The sequence below is a fragment of the Gorilla gorilla genome, chromosome 5, assembly GCF_029281585.2.
Source record: "Gorilla gorilla gorilla isolate KB3781 chromosome 5, NHGRI_mGorGor1-v2.1_pri, whole genome shotgun sequence".
Lineage (NCBI taxonomy): Eukaryota > Metazoa > Chordata > Mammalia > Primates > Hominidae > Gorilla > Gorilla gorilla.
This window is the reverse complement of record NC_073229.2, coordinates 63807214-63813213: the sequence shown is the minus strand read 5'-3', so window position 1 is coordinate 63813213 and position 6000 is coordinate 63807214. Positions and strand designations below refer to the sequence as shown.

Below are 6000 nucleotides of genomic sequence, written 5' to 3'. Positions count from 1 at the left end.
TGGCCATGCCCAAGGACACCTTAGGTTATAAAGAAATAGAACTAGCAACTCACCTCAATCCCCCTCATAGCCCAATCTGTGACCTCATGCAGGTGTGATCCCTCTAGGACTCACCTCCCTTCGTCTACACCCAGTTGGTCCTCCCACAAGGGCATAATGTCTTTCTGAAGCTGTCATCAAAATCTTCCAGCTTAAACCTCAAGTCCTTGAGATTGTCTGGGAGATCTCCTGCAGAGAATATAAGTTGTTTAATTCCCATGGAAATAGCTGCTACTCTGGGTATAGTGAGTGGGCTCAATTGAATGCTGCTAGGTACGTAAAAGCTGGAACTTGTGATTAATAATGTGATTGCACTCCGGTAGTGGGTAGGGCAAGCATTTTCTGAAAAATCTCCCCACAAGCATCATCATTATTTTACAGTACATGTCATTTCATAACACACACACAAACACACTGTCTAAATATGTTTATTTTGTTTTGTTATTTCAATGAAAGTTTGTTTTATTTTATTGATCAGCCTGATTAGAAGCACTGCATCTCATAAAATAGAAATCTCTTTCACGTTTCTGAAATTAATGGTAAGATGAGGTCTGATGTTACAGATTTGAAGCAAAGACTGTGTGGAAAGTGGGTATGGCAATAGAACCTGATGGCTTTACCTTTTTGGAAATTATTTAAGCATTTTGATCGTTTTTAAATTTGCATACAGAAAATTCACCTTTTCGGTGTGTAGTTCTGTACATTTTAACACATACAGAAATGTGTGTAACCAATGACACAAACAGGATGCAAAGTAGTTCTATCAGCTGAAAGCTGCCCCTTTGTAATCAAGCCCTCCTTTATCCCAGTCCCTGGCAGCCACTGATCTTCCCTCCATCCCTATAATTTTTTTATTTTCCAGAATGACATGTAAATGAAACCATACAGTAAGTAACCTTTTGAGACTGCTTTTCTTTTTCACTTAATATGGAGCATTTGAGATTTACCTGTGTTGTGCACCAATTAGTTCATTCTTTTTATCGCTTATTGATATACCGTTGCATAAACGTTATCACTTTTTTTAATTCATTTACCCATTGAGGAACATTTGGGGATGTTTCCAGTTTGGGGCAATTATGAATAATACTTTTGTAAAAAAAAATTATGTACCAAGGTTTTATGTAAACATAAGTTTTCATTTCTCTTGGATAATACCCAGAAGATGGTAAGTGGGCCGTATAGTAAGTGTACATTTGACTTTATGTGAAAATGCCAAACTGCTGTCCAGAATGACTGTACAATTTTGCATTCCTACCATCAATGTATGAGAGTTCCAGTTGCTCTGCATTCTTGCTTACACATGGGATTATCGTGAATGCACATTTTAACCATTCTAATAGGTATATTGTGGTATCTCTTAATTTGCATTGCTCTACTGAAGAACATTGAGCATATTTTCATGTGTTTGCCATTGGTAAGTCTTCTAGGGTAAAGTGTCTGCTCAGATATTTTGCCTATTTTTTAAGCTGGGTTTTTGTTTTTTTTTTTTTTTGAGTTGTAAAAATTCTTTACAAATCCTGGATACAAGTCCTTCACTTCCTCCTCTTCTCATTACTGGAAGAGATTGTATGGAATTGGTGTTATTCTTTCTAAAATGTTTAGTAGAATTCATTAATGAAGGTATCTGGGGCTGTAGTTTTCTTTTCTTGGAGGGCTTTCAACTATGAATTTAATATGTTTAATAAATATATGACTATTCAGGTTATCTACTTCTCATTGAGTGAATTTTGTTAGTCTGTGTCTTTTATCCATTTTATCTAAATGGTCTAATTTATGTTCAGAGAGTTGTTTGTAGTACTCTCTTATCTTTTTGTATCTGTGAAGTTCGTAGTTGATATCCCATCTTTCATATCTAACATTGATAATATATCTTCTCTCTCTAGTTTTTTGGTAAATCTAGTGAGAAATTTATCAACTTTATTGATCTTTGATAAAAACCAGCCTCTAGTATTATTGATTTTCTCTATTGTTTTATTTTTTTCTTCGATTTCATTAATTTCTGTTTTTATATTTATTATTTTATTATTTTTGCTTGCTTTGGTTTTAGCTGGCTATTCTTTTTTCTAGTTCCATAAAGTGTAAACCTAGATTATAAATTTCAGAACTTTATTATTTTCTAAAATAAGTGTTTTATGTATAAATTTTCTATAAGCGTTGCTTTAGCTGCATCTCACAAATTTTGATATGTTGTATGTTCATTTGAATTCAATTCAAAATATTTTTTAATAATCCTTGAGGCTTCCTTGTTGATCAATGAATTTCTTAAAGTGTGTTGCTTAATTTCCAAATAACTGGAAGTGTTTTGGATATCTTTCTGGATATTAATTTAATTGATTCCATTATGGTCAGAGAACATACTTTGTATAATTTCATTATTTTAACATAATGAAGTTTGTTCTGTGACCCAGAATGTGATCTGTTTTGGTAAATGTTCCATATATATCTGAAAATAGTGTATATTATGTTGTTGTTTGGGTGGGATATTCCACAAATGTTCATAAGGTCAAGGTTATTGATAGTGTTGTTTAGGTCTTCTATATTCTATATTCTTATGGATTTTTTGTCTACTTGTGCTATAAATTACCAAAAGAGGAGAACTGAAGTCTCTAACTATAATTCTGTATTTCTCTTTCTCCTTTCAGTTCCATCAGCTATTGTTTCATCAATATTGAAGCTCTGTTATTAAGTATATATGCATTTAAGGTTGTTCTATCCTCTTGGTGAGCTGGCTCTTTTATTATTATTATTATGTAATGTCTCTATTCCTGATAATTTCCTTTTTCTGAAGTCTATTTTGTCTAATAGACTTACGTTAATATATGCTTATATATTATTAATAATTATATTAATTTAGAGACTAGCTTTCTTTTGATTAGTGTTTGCATGGCAGGGGCTTTTCCATCCTCTTACTTTTAATTTATCAATAACATTGTGTTTGAAGTGAATTCTGTAACAGCATATAGTTGGGTCTTCTTGTTGCTTTTTTACGCAATCCAACAATCTTCAGCTTTTAATTTATGTGTTTAGACCATTTATATTTAGCTTAAGTATTAATATGGTTATATTTAGGTGTACCATTTTATTATCAGTTTTCTCTTCTCTTCCTCTTTTCTGCCTTTTAGATTATTTGAATATTTCTTGTCATTCCATTTTAGCTTATCTGTTGGCTTTTTTTTACTATACTTTTGTTTTATAACTCAAATAGCTGTTTCTTTAGGGATTGCAATACACATACCTAGGTTTTCTCAGGCTACTTAGAGTTTACTATATCAAGTAAAGTGTATAAACCTTACAACTGTATAAATTCCTTGCCCTTTACCCTTTATGCTGCAGTGGTCATATTATTGAATCTAAATATACGAAAAACGCTATCAGATATGTTATAGTTTTCACTTTCAACAGTCATACAAAAATATGAATGTTACACAGATTTGCGTGTCACCCTTTCATTGGGGCCATGCCAATCTTCTCTGTATGGTTTCCATTTTAGAATACGTGCTGCCAAAGTGAGCACTAAATGTGTTTTTAAAGTACTTTCCTGGTAAAAATGTATTCAAAACTTGCACCACATTTGTGAAACTATGGGCTGGAATTAGACATATAGTGTTTTTCTCCAGACAAAGCTAGAATTGACTCTAACCAATTATTCTTTAACATTAAAGGGTACAAAGTAAAGTCCTTTTATCTTGAGCTAAGGCATAATATGAAATTGAAAATGGAAAATATGCACAGAAATAGTTTATGACCAAAGAAGAATTTTTTTTTTTTGCAGCATGAAGCTTTATAATATCAAAACTATAAGTTATCTGCAGGGATGTCCAAATGGGAGATATTTCCTATAAAATGTTATTGAAAGGGATCTGTCCAATTTTACAATAGCAGTAGATATTTGGAGAAGATAAAATTAAAGTTTACTCTGATAGGTTTGGGATTAAGGAAAGAGAAGTCATACCACACATTGTTTAGATCATAGCCAAGGAAATGATCGAAAATACGTGTAACACATTTTTCATTAAAACAAAAAACAAAAAACCAAAACCCTCGAAGACATTTTATGCATATAATTTTATTTGCTACTGCCACATTGCCATTAAGAATACTGCCTACACTTCAGCGCAGGGATGTTCTGAGTCTGTGCATCATGCAGCGAAGGCACCAGTCTCCCTCTGTAACCTTGGTCCTTCCCTAAAGTATGTAGTCATTGGCTCAGAATGTACAGCTGTGAAGGTGACTGTTTCTCTAAAGGCTTTGGTGATGTAAGCCTGAAGCCAAGCAGGAGGAAAGCAATTAAACATCACCTTGATTACGTTATAATGTACCAAAAGAGTTGCACGTTGGGCTTGGTGACTGCTTTCTTCAGGAAGGAGGAATTTGCACGGAGAGTCTGTGGGGACACAGCCTGCCATAAAGGGTAGTGAGGACATCTTTCCCTTTTCTTTGCCTATCAGATGCCTGACCTTTCAGGAAGGTTCAGCTAAAGTGCCTTTTGCTCCATGAAGACTTTTCCTCTCCTCACCCCAACCATGGTAAATAGTATCTTTACGTGACAGCTTGTATAGCTCCTTCATCTTCCCAATTCATGTGGCAGCCTTAGTTTTCCTTTCATGTAACTATTATTCTGAAAGGGATTTTGATCTCTGTTAAGACCGTTAAAACCATGCCTTTGTTTCCTCAAAGTGTACACTTCCATAGTGTGCACTAAGAAAAGCAGTTTGTAGAGCAGTTGAGAGGACAGGCTCAAGTCTGTCTGGGTTTAAATCCTGACTTCACCATTTCCTAGCTGAATGACTAGGGATAAGTTACTTAAATACTTCATGTCTCAGTTTCCCCACTTGTAAAATTGGGATCATTATACTATTTGTAAATATTATACAAGTTCACACATGTAAAGTGCTCAACATTTTTGCCTATCACATAAGTATTATTACTTATTTTTTTATTAAGTGATGAATTTTTTAATAAAGCTATGAAACAAATACATGTTTTTAGTAAGGAAGGACATAGCACAAACAGGATTAATTAAAGAGAAGGCAAAGAAGACAAAGAGAATTCCACCAGATTCTGGTGCAAAACATTCAATAATTATTTTTTAAAGAAATGAAGGGTGGGAATGTCTGTTGGTACAACCACTTTAGAAAACCTATGGCAGTGTTTACACAAGGAGAGCATTCTTATACACTACAACTCAGCAAGTCCACTCCTAAGTATACATCCAAGAGAAAAGTGTCTGTGAATCCAACCAAAAGATGTTTGATAGAGAGAATGTTCGAGACAGAGTAGTCATGATAGTCACCTGCACAAATGTCCATTGACAGAAGAATGAATAAGTAAGTGTGTCGGTGAAAATGGATGATACACAACTACACATAGCACAATGGATGAATCTCACAAACATAGTAATGAGCGAAAGAAGCCAGACACCAACATTCCAGGCAAAAAGATCCTACGCTGCTACAAGCCAGAATAATGGTTACCCTGGGACAGGGGAGAGGGGAGAAAAGATGTGGAGAGGAGAGAGCAGGAGGAGCTTCTAGGGCTGTGGCTAACATTTTATTCTTCATCTGGCGCTCGTTACATGGGTGGGTTGGATTGTGAAAATTCATTGAGGCATACACCTAAGATATGTGCATCTTTTCTGTGTTTGCATCCTACTTCACTAAAACAACTAGAAGAGAACGGGAATGCAGTAAGATCAGAAAATAAAGGAAGAAATAGAAAGAAAATGAAAGAAGGGAGAAGAAAAATAAACCCAGAAGGCTGAAAGGCATGGAAGCCGCACCTGACCGGGTTGACTCACCCCTCTGCCCCAGGCGCCACCCCTGCCCTGCCCTGCCCGTCCCCAGCACCCTACTCTCCTTTTGCTTAGCCCAAGGATGGCAAATGCCCCTTTTGGTGGGGGTTCTCAGCATCGCTAAGACAGGAAGGGCTTTCCAAGTGGGTAAGGCTGGTAGTGGAGTAACT

General features: G+C 35.3%; 1 non-coding gene across 1 annotated transcript; it reads right to left on the bottom strand.

The window, feature by feature from the left end:
• Window positions 1-3446: 3446 nt before the first annotated feature.
• On the bottom strand, window positions 3447-3553 carry LOC115935097 (U6 spliceosomal RNA). Its single transcript, XR_004070808.2, has one exon. It is a non-coding gene; the product is annotated as a U6 spliceosomal RNA (small nuclear RNA).
• Between the last annotated feature and the right edge of the window lie 2447 nt (window positions 3554-6000).